At 41.8% G+C, this 15253-nt stretch overlaps 1 pseudogene; it reads left to right on the plus strand.

The window, feature by feature from the left end:
• Positions 1–1909: 1909 nt before the first annotated feature.
• Positions 1910–2028, plus strand: LOC145414289 (5S ribosomal RNA; annotated as a pseudogene).
• Positions 2029–15253: the final 13225 nt, after the last annotated feature.

The following is a 15253-nucleotide window of genomic DNA, read 5'->3' on the forward strand; positions in this document are numbered from 1 at the left end:
GTGGGTGGGTGTCATGAGGAATAAACCATCATCATCTTCATCATTATCATCATCATCATCATCATCATCATCTAGACCTCTTTTCTCACCTAAGGATTGAGTGAGAGGGTTCAGAGAGGAAGGAAAAACTGGTGGAAATCGAATGGGCCACAGTCTTATCCACTCATCATTCAAGCCCCGGGAATCCTGACTCCACCTTGTAGGCATAAACATCCACACGTACGAGTTTCACGCCACCTATCAGCTATATTAAAACACACACACACACACACACACACACACACACACACACACACACACACACACACACACACCATCGTACATCTCTCTCTCTCTCTCTCTCTCTCTCTCTCTCTCTCTCTCACACTCACACACACACACAGTGCAGTGGTAACGTTCTCGCTTGCCAACTGGTGGACGGGAGTTCGCGCCTCGCTCAGGTTGCGAAAAGTTTCACTGACGAAGTGGGTGGTTACTGTCCCCCTTGAGCAAGGGGACGGGTGTGTGCGTGTGTGAAGGTCACAACCTTGCCCTTAGATCGGACTATATGAGCTCTCAGCTCCCTTCCGGGAGGGTAAAAGCTGACGATCACGACCATCCTGACCGACCCGGTGAATTACACACACACACACACACACACACACAAGTTCGGGATCTCCTTCAGGTGTGTATGAAGTGTGTACGCAGAACCCTACACTCCAGAAACCGAGCAAATACACACAGACTGACGAGTATCTGTAATCACTGTGTGTGTGTGTGTGTGTGTGTGTGTGTGAGAGAGAGAGAGAGAGAGAGAGAGAGAGAGAGAGAGAGAGAGAGAGAGAGAGAGAGAAATGTACGGTGGTGTGTGTGTGTGTTCTTACCTAATTGTATCTTTACAGGAATGAGTCAAGCTCGTACTGTCCCGTGTCTTAAACCATATTTATCGTACATATCCTTAAATTTGTGAATTGTTTTGGCACACACTATTTCATTCGGTAGTGCATTCCATTGATCAATTGCTCTGTTTGGGAAACTGAATTTCCTTACGTCTTTATCACCTCTTCTTATGCAGTTTTTTGCAGTGTCCTCTTGCTGATGCTTCTCCATATGTTAAGTAATCATTTATGTCTATTTTCTCCTTTCCTGATATGCACTTATATAGCATTATCATGTCACCTCTTTTCCTTCTCTCCTGTAAAGTTGGTAGATTCAGTTTATTTAATCTTTCTTCGTAGCTTAGATCCCTTAAGCTTGGTATCCATCTTGTAGCGGCCCTTTGAACTTTTTCAATCTTGTCTATATGCTTTTTGAGATGAGGACTCCAGTCTACTGATGCATATTCCAGGGTTGGTCTAATGAATGATGTTATTATCCTTCTTAGCATGTCTTCATTTATGTATGTGAATGCTATTCTCATATTTGCAAGCAGTGTATACATGTTCCGTACCTTCTCGCTGATGTGGTCAGCCGGAGATAGTCTGTTACTGATAATCACACCTAGGTCTTTCTCTCTTTCTGATGTGTATAGGGTTTTATTTCCTAACTTATAATCCCAATCAGGTCTTTTTCCACTTTTACCAAACTTGATTACATGACACTTGTCCACATTGAATTCCATTTGCCATATACTACTCCATTCATGAAGTTTATTTAATTCTTCTTGCAGCTCTTTGCAAGAGTCTGTGTTAGTAATTCTCCTTTGTATTTTTGCATCATCTGCAAACATATTCAGATAGCTCTCATTTCCAGTGTTACTGTTTATATCATTTATATACACTAAAAACATGATTGGTGCCAGCACTGAACCCTGTGGTACTCTACTAGTCACTTCTTTCCATGATGAGTAGTTTCCTCTTAGTACTGTCCTCATTTCTCTTTTTATGAGAAAGTCTTGCATCCAACAAAACAGTTTGCCTCGAATTCCTCCTTGATGGGCCATACCACGTTGAGTACACCGCTTCCCGTTCGATCAGAGAAGTTAAGCAACGTTGGGTCTGGTTGGTACTTGGATGAGTGACCGCCTGGGAACACCAGATGCTGTTGGCATAACGTTCTCCCTACGTGTCAAGTGGGGTTGGTGGAGGATTAGTGCCCCTCCCTGTGAAACAATTAACTCTAAGCCGTTGGCCACCCCTTTTGGGATACATGGCGTCTGGCAATGAATGAATGAATGAAAAATTTCGTCAGGACCACTTGCTTTTCCTCTGTCTAATTTACTTAACACCTCCTGTATTACTTTTTCTGCTATTTGTATATCTGGTAGTATGTGTGGACATGCGTGTTCCACATAGTCCCTCTCAAAATTTTTTTCTTCTGTAAAAACTAATTGGAAATTCTTATTTAGTGCTTCACAAATATCTTTCTCTTGTGTATAAGTGATTCCCTCGTCCGTAATGGATTATATCTTTTACTTTGGTTTTGCTTCTGATGTAGCCGTAAAATAGCTTCGTTTGATCACTACTTTTATTTATTATATCCTCCTCAAACTGTTTTTGGGCTTCCCTCCTTATTCTTGTATAGTCATTTCTTGCCTGTTTGTAATTATTATACGCCCTTTCACTATTGTGTCTTCTGTATCTATTCCACAACAAATCTCTTCTTTCTTTTGATTTTTTACATTCTGTATTGAACCATTTCTGTATTTTCTTATCTGCTTCTTTGTGCTGTGGGATGTACTTCTGGACTCCTATTTCATAAAATTCACAAAATTTTTTATATACAGCATTTAAATCTTGTCCCTCTAAGCTCATTTTCCCAGTCAACTTCTAAGAAATACTTCTTTAGGTCTTGATAATTTCCCTTTTTATAGTTTAGGCTCTTTTTGTAACTGTCATTGCTGTTTACTATGTCATATGCTATCCTGAAGTTATAATTTAGTACTGCATGATCGCTTTTGCCGAGTGGAGGGTGATATATTAAACTGTCAATATCATTTTCTTGCCTAGTAAATATTAGATCTAGCACTGAAGGTACATCAAGTCCTCTTTTTCTGGTGGTTTCCCTCACATGTTGCGTTGAGAAAAACTCTTGTACGAGATCCAGGAGCTTTTGGTCCCAACAGCTTTCTTGGCTATATATATCTAGAGTATTCCAATTTATATTTGTATTGAAGGCCCCAGTTAGTATAATTCTTTCCGATTTCTCTTCTATTTTATGTAGCAATGATCTTATACTCTGAATTGTACTCTCTGCCAGGTCCTCATATTCGTCTCTTTCCCATGTGTTTGATCTGGGTGGCATGTACAAATTGGCTACAATTACTTTACGTTCAGATGTGTCGATCTCTACTGCAATCAGTTCTACTTGTGATGGTATATCTAGTTTTATTTCCTTGACTTTTAGATTTTTCTTAGTTAATATTATGATTCCTCCTCCTTTTTTTAAATTTCTGTCTTTTCTCCATATGTTGTATTCCTCTAAGTTTAGTATGTCATTGGATATCCTTGGTGTTAATTTTGTTTCAGTTAGGCATATTATTTGTGGTTCATTTTCTCTGACATAATCATTCATCTCTAGTAATTTAGATACCATTCCATCCACATTTGAGTACATCAACTTTATCTTGTTTATATACTTGTCATGACATGGTTCTACTACCTTCCTCCTTTTTCTTCCATCCTGTTTGTGTACCACTTTCGTACCTGCAATCCTATTACTTTGTAAAAAAATTTCTTCTTCTTCTCTTCTGATCTCCCCTCATTTTTTTTTTTTTTTTTTTTTGCTTCCTCCCTTTTCTCTTTCAGTAATTCCAGTTCCTCTTGTGTTAGGCATCTTTTTATCCATACATTTTTGAACTCCTCTTTTTCCTTAAGATTCTTTGCATTTTTTAGTATCTCTTCCACAGTGTTTACACTCTGGAAAGTCACCTTTAGAGGTCTTGTCTTGCTTTTCTCGTATTTCCCTAACCTTTTGTGTTCCTCTATGTCTTTACTACAGATTTCCTCTGATACTTCTTTCAGTAAGCTCATTACATTTGCCATCTCCTTTTTGTCTCTTGTGATCTTGTTTTTAACTTCTTCCTCTTCTATACCAGTGATTACTATTGATTTGTTTATCTCTACTGAATCTCTGACTAACTTTGGATTGTTTTGGATTATTCTTTTCACCTCTTTTTTAATGCTTTTTTCCTCCACCCTTGTTTCTAAGTCTTTCTTTACTTTCACCATTTCAGTATACGTGGTTTCTACATTATTTTTGTAGCTTTGCACAGCTTCATTCACTTGTGTTATCTTCTCCTCAATATCACTGCTCTGGTCAATAAGACTGCTAACTTGCCTAATTGTCTCTGTGTCATTTTTGAACTCTCCTATAGCACTCTCGTGATTGTCTACTGTACTTGCCATTTCACTCATTTTCTTCCTAAGTGTACTCAATTCCACTGTTAGTTCACTGATGGTTGTGTCTTTCTTATTGGCCTCCCTTCCTAGTTTTTCTATTTCTTCCTTTTGCAAGTGCATCTGCTTCTTTATTTCATCAATTTCATTTTTGAAAGCCATTTCTAGTTTGTTTACACGTTCAACCAGTCTATTGTGAGTCTCTACTTCAACCAGTTCTTGGTAGAAATCATCATTTTGCTTTTTACCTTTATCCCTTTTCATTTCCAAATTTGTTTTACTGAAGTATGTATCCATTTTGCAATACTTAAAGTGAAGAGCATGTAGTTACAATCTCCGTGTTGTTGTAGTCTAAACAAACCTCAGAGATGACTCAGCGTATTCTTTCGTCTTGGTTCTATTTCCTGTTTGTACAAGTCTTGTTTAAACTTATTATTTTTTTTCCTTTTAATAATGAACAATCATTTAGTCCAACCTGGTACTGAGCTTGACTCATACAAAGATACTATTTAGGTAATGCCACTGGCCGTGATGATTTGGTACGGAGCGCCGGTGTCACACGTCCGCCTAGATTGAATCCCTCTGTCTTTGTGTGTGTGTGTGTGTGTTTTAGACGTCCTTGGAAAGGCCAAGATTCCGAAGAACCCCCTCTTGATTATCTGATGGGGCCAGGGTATTCAGAACAGAGGTATCTGTAACACCTTCTGGTGAAAGGTTTAGGGTGGCGATAATTACAATAGTTTAAGGTGGAGGTTTTGGAGAGTTCAAAACTGTAACGACAGTGGAAGCTACGGCATTTCCAAGCAAAGATGCAAGGATGACAGTGTAGTGAAAACACATCCTAACAATAATGTAGGGGGAGTGGTAGCGAAAACACCTCCTGACAAAGGTGCAGGAAATGATACTTATACTGGAGGCATCGGTAGTGCCTCGCAAGGAGGGTGGGGTGTTATAAAAATTTGTGGACGGCGTACCATAATGCCTATCGTACAAAGTGCTCATGTATCAGGTTGTGCAAAGGTTGTGAAAATGTGAAGCCCATTTAACAAATGAAGGAGGATGGTTGTTCGTGTCAGGATTGAGTTTTGAAGTAGTGATCATCGCTCTTCTCTGAAACAGAGTCTGCATTCTTTTTGAAGTATGATGCGTAATGTCTGTGTGAAAGTATTTGTGGGGAAGGTGGTGGTGGACATAACACTTTCCAAGATGTGGCTAGGTGCGCTCTGACTCTCGGCTCATCATGTCGCAACTTTCGTGAGCCTCCTTCAGGGCATGTGACAGAGACAGTGCTAATAAATTAGCCACATTCAGGGAAAGCAAACCTAACCCAAATTCAGACACTGGCAGTTCGGACGATTAATCAGTTTTAGGGACAGCTCTATGTCAGAGAATGGGGTATGGCTGGATGGAACTCCTCGTTAATGACGTGAGTGGAGGTGATGAAACAAATAATTTTCTGGTACGATCAGCTGACTCTCCGCAGCATGTGAGCAGTGTGCGCTGTTTCTGTTGCATAGATGTACCAGTGTGTTCCCATGTGTTACCTACGTCGTGTGTGGGTGGGTGGGTGGGTGGGTGTCATGAGGAATAAACCATCATCATCTTCATCATTATCATCATCATCATCATCATCATCATCTAGACCTCTTTTCTCACCTAAGGATTGAGTGAGAGGGTTCAGAGAGGAAGGAAAAACTGGTGGAAATCGAATGGGCCACAGTCTTATCCACTCATCATTCAAGCCCCGGGAATCCTGACTCCACCTTGTAGGCATAAACATCCACACGTACGAGTTTCACGCCACCTATCAGCTATATTAAAACACACACACACACACACACACACACACACACACACACACACACACACACACACACACCATCGTACATCTCTCTCTCTCTCTCTCTCTCTCTCTCTCTCTCTCTCTCTCACACTCACACACACACACAGTGCAGTGGTAACGTTCTCGCTTGCCAACTGGTGGACGGGAGTTCGCGCCTCGCTCAGGTTGCGAAAAGTTTCACTGACGAAGTGGGTGGTTACTGTCCCCCTTGAGCAAGGGGACGGGTGTGTGCGTGTGTGAAGGTCACAACTTTGCCCTTAGATCGGACTATATGAGCTCTCAGCTCCCTTCCGGGAGGGTAAAAGCTGACGATCACGACCATCCTGACCGACCCGGTGAATTACACACACACACACACACACACACAAGTTCGGGATCTCCTTCAGGTGTGTATGAAGTGTGTACGCAGAACCCTACACTCCAGAAACCGAGCAAATACACACAGACTGACGAGTATCTGTAATCACTGTGTGTGTGTGTGTGTGTGTGTGTGTGTGTGTGAGAGAGAGAGAGAGAGAGAGAGAGAGAGAGAGAGAGAGAGAGAGAGAGAAATGTACGGTGGTGTGTGTGTGTGTTCTTACCTAATTGTATCTTTACAGGAATGAGTCAAGCTCGTACTGTCCCGTGTCTTAAACCATATTTATCGTACATATCCTTAAATTTGTGAATTGTTTTGGCACACACTATTTCATTCGGTAGTGCATTCCATTGATCAATTGCTCTGTTTGGGAAACTGAATTTCCTTACGTCTTTATCACCTCTCTTCTTATGCAGTTTTTTGCAGTGTCCTCTTGCTGATGCTTCTCCATATGTTAAGTAATCATTTATGTCTATTTTTCTCCTTTCCTGATATGCACTTATATAGCATTATCATGTCACCTCTTTTCCTTCTCTCCTGTAAAGTTGGTAGATTCAGTTTATTTAATCTTTCTTCGTAGCTTAGATCCCTTAAGCTTGGTATCCATCTTGTAGCGGCCCTTTGAACTTTTTCAATCTTGTCTATATGCTTTTTGAGATGAGGACTCCAGTCTACTGATGCATATTCCAGGGTTGGTCTAATGAATGATGTTATTATCCTTCTTAGCATGTCTTCATTTATGTATGTGAATGCTATTCTCATATTTGCAAGCAGTGTATACATGTTCCGTACCTTCTCGCTGATGTGGTCAGCCGGAGATAGTCTGTTACTGATAATCACACCTAGGTCTTTCTCTCTTTCTGATGTGTATAGGGTTTTATTTCCTAACTTATAATCCCAATCAGGTCTTTTTCCACTTTTACCAAACTTGATTACATGACACTTGTCCACATTGAATTCCATTTGCCATATACTACTCCATTCATGAAGTTTATTTAATTCTTCTTGCAGCTCTTTGCAAGAGTCTGTGTTAGTAATTCTCCTTTGTATTTTTGCATCATCTGCAAACATATTCAGATAGCTCTCATTTCCAGTGTTACTGTTTATATCATTTATATACACTAAAAACATGATTGGTGCCAGCACTGAACCCTGTGGTACTCTACTAGTCACTTCTTTCCATGATGAGTAGTTTCCTCTTAGTACTGTCCTCATTTCTCTTTTTATGAGAAAGTCTTGCATCCAACAAAACAGTTTGCCTCGAATTCCTCCTTGATGAGGACGCTTGAAGTGGTGTGTGGTCAAACAGGCCAAGGGGAGGTAGGCAGGTCGGAGGTAGGCAGAAGGAAGGCAACCTGGTGTAGGAGGAAGGCAGGCAGACAGGCAAGGAAATGTTTATAGGCATGTAAGGACTGAGGGAGACAGGGAAGCATGTGTACAAGCAGAGGGTATGTGGGAAGGCAGGCAGGCAGAAGGAAGGCAGGCAGGAGTGTAGGCGTGTAGTAAGGCAAAATTCCTTTTTACTTGTAGGGGAGGTAGGTTACTTGTAATATCAGGGTTATTAATAATTCCAACAACTTTGTTTTGAATTTTGTCTAGTTGTTTTAGCGCTACCTCTCCACATCCATTCCACAAAGGTGGGCAATATTCCAGCTGAAAGCGCACATGACTCTCATTAATTATAGCTATCTGCTCGTCAGTGAAGAAGTTACGAACTCTGTACAATAATCCAAGTTTCTTTTAGGCGGTTTTAGCAAGTGATCTGACATGAGAGGTCCAGCTGTGGGCATTGTTATGAGAGACAGAATTTCAATACTGTTAGAGACAGGAATATTTGTAACATTGAAGGTAATATAGGAATCAGGCAAAACTGTATATATTTGGTTTTACGAGCATTAAATGAGACAATGTTATTTTGTCCCCATTCACTGATGTTAGGTAAGTCTTGATTTATAGGGATGGCTGTACTGAGTTGTGAGTTAGAGAAATTAAATTTTGTGACGGGGTGTTTAAGAGTGAATGAACTATGAAACGTCGAGTCATCTGCGTAGGAATGGATGGGATTACGGGTGACAGATACAAAATCATTAAAATGAAGTACGGATATGGTTGGAGCCACAAATGATCCTTATGGCACGCCGGTATTAATCGAGTGGAAATTGGAATACACATCTTCTACTTTAATTCTTATCATTCTGTAACAATGATATGAAGGAATCAGAGGCACAAAAGACTTTAGTCCATGGCAAGGGAGTTTGGATAGCAGGGAACGGTGCCACACTCTGTCAAAAGCTTTAGAAAAGGCAAGGGTCACTGTATGAGTTTCTCCATGTTGGTCAATTGACTGATGGATGGTGTGAATCAGGAGACTGAGTATATCAATAGTGGATCTTTCATGGCAACAACCATACTATCTATAACTAAATATGTTGTTGGATTCAAGATGTTTTACTGTGTTTATTCATCACAGTCTCAAATACTTTACCAAGAGATGTGATAGCTATTGGTTTGTAATCAGAGGGGTCAGAGGAACTTCGTTTCTTCAGAAATAGGTGGATATTAGCTTTTTCTAAGAATCAAGGAATGAATAATTTAGGTTGGACAGGAGCAAGCTCCAGGGAACACTTTTTCAAAACAATTGGAGGTATTCCATCTGGACCTGGAGCTTGATTGGTTGGTAAATTGTCTAGGACGGATTTTGCATATCTAGTCTGTATCTTAAGTATAGGACTTTCGGGAGAGTCAAGTTCTGGTACAAGGACGTTGTGGCTGACTTCATCTAAGGTAGAAATTCTGGTAAATGCATTGGCAAGGATGTTTCCTTTACCACGGGTGTCATTCGTAATGTTACCATCTGAAGATTTTAGTGGGGGAATGAATTTGGTAAAATTATGATTGAAAGAAATGGGAGTTGACCAGAATATTCTATTGCCATTAGGATGTGGGCAAGCAGGCAGGTATATGGGTAAGCAGGCAGGTATATGGGTAAGCTGGCAGGTATGTGGGTAAGCAGACAGGTACATGGGTAAGCAGGCAGGCATGTGGGTAAGCGGGTAGGTATATGGGTAAGCAGGCAGGCATGTGAGTAAGCAGGCAGGTATAAGGGTAAGTAGGCAGGTATATGGGTAAGCAGGCAGGTATATGGGTAAGCAGACAGGTATATGGGTAAGCAGGCAGGCATGTGGGTAAGCAGGCAGATATATGGGTAAGCAGGCAGGTATGTGGGTAAGCAGGCAGGTTTATGGGTAAGCAGACAGGCATGTGAGTAAGCAGGCAGACATATGGATAAGCATGCAGGTATGTGGGTAAGCAGACAGGCATGTGGGTAAGCAGACAGGCATGTGGGTAAGCAGATAATATGGTTGTCTTTAATGCATCTAAGACTCAGTTCTTACACCTATCAACCCGACAAAATCTTCCACAGGTATACCGACTAATGTTTAATAATATTCAGCTTAATCCTGCATCATCCTTGAACATGCTTGGGGTTTCATTTACTCGGGACTTATCTTGGAAAGATCATATTACATCTCTTGTAAAATCTGCTTCCAAGAGATTGGGTGTGCTAAGCCGACTCCGCTCTTTCTTTACCCCTGCGCAATTGTTGACTCTATACAGGGGTTTTATCCGCCCCTGTGTGGAGTACAACTCTCATGTGTGGGGAGGCTCCCCACATACAGCTCTTCTCAATAGGGTGGAGTCAAAGGCTTTTCGTCTCATTAACTCTCCTCCTCTTACTGACTCCCTTCAACCTCTATCTCTTCGCCGCACTGTTGCATCTTTATCTCTTTTCTATCGCTACTTTAATGGTCACTGCTCCTCTGAACTGTCTGCCTGCATTCCTCCACCTCTACGACGGGTGCGTAGCACCCGTCTGGCAGCAAACTCTCATCCTTTTTTTGTCCAACTCTCTAATGCAAGAGTTAACCGTTACTCCCAGTCTTTCATTTATGCAACAGGTCAGCTCTGGAACTGTCTCCCTCTGTCTGTATTTCCTGCTGCCTATGATCTCCAAACTTTCAAACGCAGTGTGTCCAGGCATCTCAAAATGATCGGATCTTGAATTTGTCTCTCTATTGTATTTTGTTTTTCTCTTGGAGGGAACTGTTACTGCGGGCTCATGGCCTTTGGTTCCTTCTTCCTCGCATCAAAAAAAAAAAAAAAAAAAGACAGGCATGTGGGGAGGCAGGCAGACATGTGGGTAAGCAGGCAGACATGTGGAAAGGCAGGCAGGCATGCAGGCATGTGGGTAGGGAGGCAAGCTCGTGGGTAGGCAGCCGAGAAAATGCACATAGGAAGGAAGACAGACGAGCAGGTAGGCACGCAGGCTACAGGCAAGCAGTCTGGTAGCCAGGTAGTTGAGAAAGAAGGCACATAGTCAAGTGGGGAGGTACGCAGGTAGGCAGGTGGAGAGGTAGAATGCAAGGAAGTAGGCAGGCAGCAGGTGTAGAGGCAAACAGGCAGGTGATGAGGTAGGTAGCAAGCTGGATGGCAGAGAGGTGGGGAGCTTGCCGGCAGGCTTGTAAGGAAACAGGCAGTCAGGCAAGGGGGGAGGCAGGCGAGCAGATGAGCAAGCAGGCAGATAAGCAGGAAGTGGGGATGTTGGCAGGAAGACAGCAATCATGCAGACTGATACGGTAGTAGGGAAACAGATAGGCAGACAAGGGGAAGACAGGCAGGCAGGCAGGCAGGCAGGCAAGGAGACGCAGGTAGTGAGAGTTAGATAGGGGAAGGCAGGCAGGCAGGAGGAAGACAGGCAGCAGGTAGGCGGGGAGGCAGGAAGGGGGCAAAGAAGAGGCAGGTAAGCAGGACTGAAGGTAAGTAGAGAAACGACAGGCCGGTAGGTGTGGAGACAGGCCGAGGGGAGGCAGACAAGTAGAGAAAACAAGCAAGAAGGAGGCGGGAAAGCAGGTGGGACAAGACCAGGAAGGTGGAGAAGCAGACGAGCAGGTGGGGTTGCAGGCGAGCAGGTGGGGAAGCAGGTCGGCAGGCGGAGAGACAGAGAGACAGGTGGGGAGACAGGCGGGGAGGGGATAGGAATACAGATGCTGTCGGGATGCAAGAAGGCAAACAGCAGCAAGCCCGTCTGTCAGTATACCGGGTGCTTGAAAATGCATGTTTGTATTATTGACTGTTGACCCCACGAGTCTCAGTAAAACTCTGTCAGTTTTGGCAAAGTACTGACCTTGCCTGAGAATATATTTATATGAAAGTCCCCAACTGCACTACTAGGTGAACAGGGACAAGAGGATTTAAAAATTTTGTCCAACAATCTGTTCGGTTCGAGAATAGAACTCAGGACCTTCCAGGTACACTCTAGAACTGCTAACCACCAACTACTCCCATCTGGCTGTTCATGGCCTCTCAAACATTAATCTCTCAAGCCTGAGAATGTCAGTGTATACTGGTGCTGGTGCCAGACGATTCATTCATTTACAGAGAGACTCGTCATTGTAAAGGAATTAAAGTTATATCCAGTTCAAAAAGTATCTCCAAACCTGAAACAAAATGGTCTCCCAGTAACATGAATATTATGAAAGTTACTAATTTTAGGACTGTAGAAGATAATTACGATATATAATCGGGAATTAGTAGCAAATGTAACACGAAGGAGCATTAGGAGTCTGCAACACCCGCACCCAAAAACTGGTTTCAAGGCAGAACATTTGGCTTTGCCCTGGGACCTTGACCTTCGCCCGATTGTTCTCAGAATCCCAAAATCGAATTACTTCATTTTGTCCTACCCCTAACCCTTCCACCATGCTTCCTCAAAATCGGATCAGAGCTGTTTGAGTTAGCCTTGTCTTGTGACATTGAACTATGACTTCTTTTCCTCAAAATCCCGTCCCGTCATCCCTGGCTGATCGTCATTCCTTTACCTAAGTTTGAGTTAATTCGAATCAAAACATTTTGAGTTATATGTTCGATAATTATACCTTGTCTTTTGACCTCCACCTTTAATGGATTGTTTGTTAAATCAGCCTTAACCTGAATCATTCCACCAAGCTTGGTCGAAGGCGGATCAAACTATTGAAGTTGATCTTGTCATGTGACCCTCATCTTTTACTTGTTGCTTTCAAAAACAATTGGTCATCCCCTTGGCTGACCCTTAACACTTTCACTAAGTTTGATCCAACTCAGAAAAAAAAAAACAAGTGGTGCCAAGCACAACAAACCTCGGCCAACAGCAGTTGTTGTATTGCTGTTAGATACTGAATCGATACTGTCATTTAGTGTCAGTACGATACACAAAGTCTAAGGTAATGGAGCAAATGTTTTCAAGTTACGTCCCCTGAAAATCAGTGACCTTGCTTTTGACCTTTCAAGGTCGCTTAAGGTCAAAGGTCATGTTGCGAAATAAAAGCCCATGTGAGACTTCCTACATCTTGATAATAGTAAATATCTATCTTCAACGAGTATCGAGTTATAGCCCCCTGAATATCCGTGACCTTGAGTTTGACCTTTCAAGGTCACTTACGGTCAAAGGTCATGATACCAATTAAAAACCTTTATGGGACTTCTTATATACTGATAATAATAAATATCTCTATCTTTAACCAATTTCGAGTTATAGCACCCTGAATATCCGTGACCTTCAGTTTGACCTTTGGAGTTCACTCAAGGTCAAAGGTCTTGGTGCCAAATGAAAGCCAATATTACGAGTTCCCGTATGTTCATAAAAGTAATTATGTATATCTTCAGCCGGTTTCAAGTTCTAGCCCTTTGAAAATCCGTGACCTTGTTTTTGACCTTTCAGGGTCACTCGATTACCTCCAAATTTTAATAACTTTCTTTTCGGACCAGTGCCCACATATCTTGAAAGTTTCATGTAATTTCATTCAGCCGTTTTTCCATAATGTTGTTAACAACCAAACAACCAAACAAACTCGACCAAAAACAATACCTTGCGAACTCCATCCGGGTGAAATAAAAATGTTTTAGTCGTTTTGTTCACACAGACACACATGGATCGAACCCTGACCTTACTACTTGGCCTTTACTTTTGACTGATTGTTCTAGAAATCAACGTCCTTCTCTTTCCCCTTACCCTCAACACATCCACCAAAGGCTGCTGGACATCAGATCAAAATTTAAACTGATCTTCCGTTGTGACCTTCACCTATGACCTCTCTCTCTCTCTCTCTCTCTCTCTCTCTCTATTTATATTTATATTGTATTTTTAGTTAGTTGTTTCCGGGGAGGGGTACTAACATTTCGCCAACCCACTTATTGTCACGTAGGGAACATGAGTTGGTTGGCTATAAGGTTACCACCCAGCGTTGTAAATGCTTTCCGGGTTTACAGGAAATCGTTTGGCTTGCCATTCAACCACTACACTAAGTGGATGATGAGCGCCCACCACTTACATGACAGTATTGTGATATCAACTCTAACTTATGGAAGCGAAGTTTGGACTTGTTGGAGGGACAGAAGTCAAGAGTGAGAGCAGTAGAAATGAGTTATTTGAGAGCAGCATGTGGAGTCGCATGGAGAGACAGACTGACAAAAAAGGATGTGAAGGAGCGTTGTGGTGTGGATGTGGATGTGATAGGATGCGTTAGGAGAAATATATAGAGGTGGTTTGGCCATGAGGAGAGGATGGAGAGTGAGAGACTGACGAGGAGAGTATACGTGAGTGAGGTGGAGGGGGGGAGAGAGAGAAGGAGGCCAAGGACGAGATGGAAGGATGAAATGGAGAGGTATATGGGTGGAGGGGGTGTGCGCTGGGAGCAGGGCAGTGAAATGGCGGGGGACAGGGCGACATGGAGGCGATTTGTTTGTGGCCACACCTTAAGGGATTAAGGACTCTGGCAATATATTTATATGTACTATATATATATATATATATATATATATATATATATATATATATATATATATATATATATATATATATATATATATATATATATATATATATATATATATATGTACACTGACTCCGGGGGAAGCGGTGGCCGAATCAGTAGAGAGTTGGCATGTAGTCGCCTTGGACCTAGGTTCGAATCACGGCTGGGACAAGGAACAGTATAAGGATTTGAATCTCATTAAAGCAGACTTCACTGCTCGACTAGATGACCCGCCGACATGTAAAAATACTCCCACTAATTCCAGAACACCAGTCCTGTATAAGGCAGCCCTAGCATGTATTCAATATGGACAGTGGACGTTAACGCCGAAGTGGTGACATGTGGAGGTATATGGGTGGAGGAGGACTACTGGGCCATGGTAATGGGATATGAAGCCTATGCCCAGAGTCGGACACGTAATATATATATATATATATATATATATATATATATATATATATATATATATATATATATATATATATATATATATATATATATATATATATATATATATAATAGGAACATTACGGAGATTATTCTCTCGGGCATGGAAGCATACATTCCTTTCTCATACCCTTTGACCAATGCAAAACAAACTTGGCTTAATCACGCTTGTTCTAATGCTGTCCACAACAGGAAGAAGGCCTACAAAAGGTACAGGAGACAACCAACCCCTTAGTGTCATCTTTTTTATGTTTTTACACGGATTTGTGCGAAGTCTGTTCTTCACTCTGCTAAAAATAATTTCATCTGTATTAAATGCTCTCAACTCTCCAACTCGAATTCATCCCGCTCCTTCTGGCACCTTGCCATAAACCTTTCTAACAACTTACCTCATCATCCTTCCCTCCTCTTTTCCACTCTGATGGTTCTGTAGCTACTT

This window comes from Coenobita brevimanus, chromosome 98 (genome assembly GCF_032717465.1).
Source record: "Coenobita brevimanus isolate Jiangsu-jjx chromosome 98, ASM3271746v2, whole genome shotgun sequence".
NCBI classification, from domain to species: domain Eukaryota; kingdom Metazoa; phylum Arthropoda; class Malacostraca; order Decapoda; family Coenobitidae; genus Coenobita; species Coenobita brevimanus.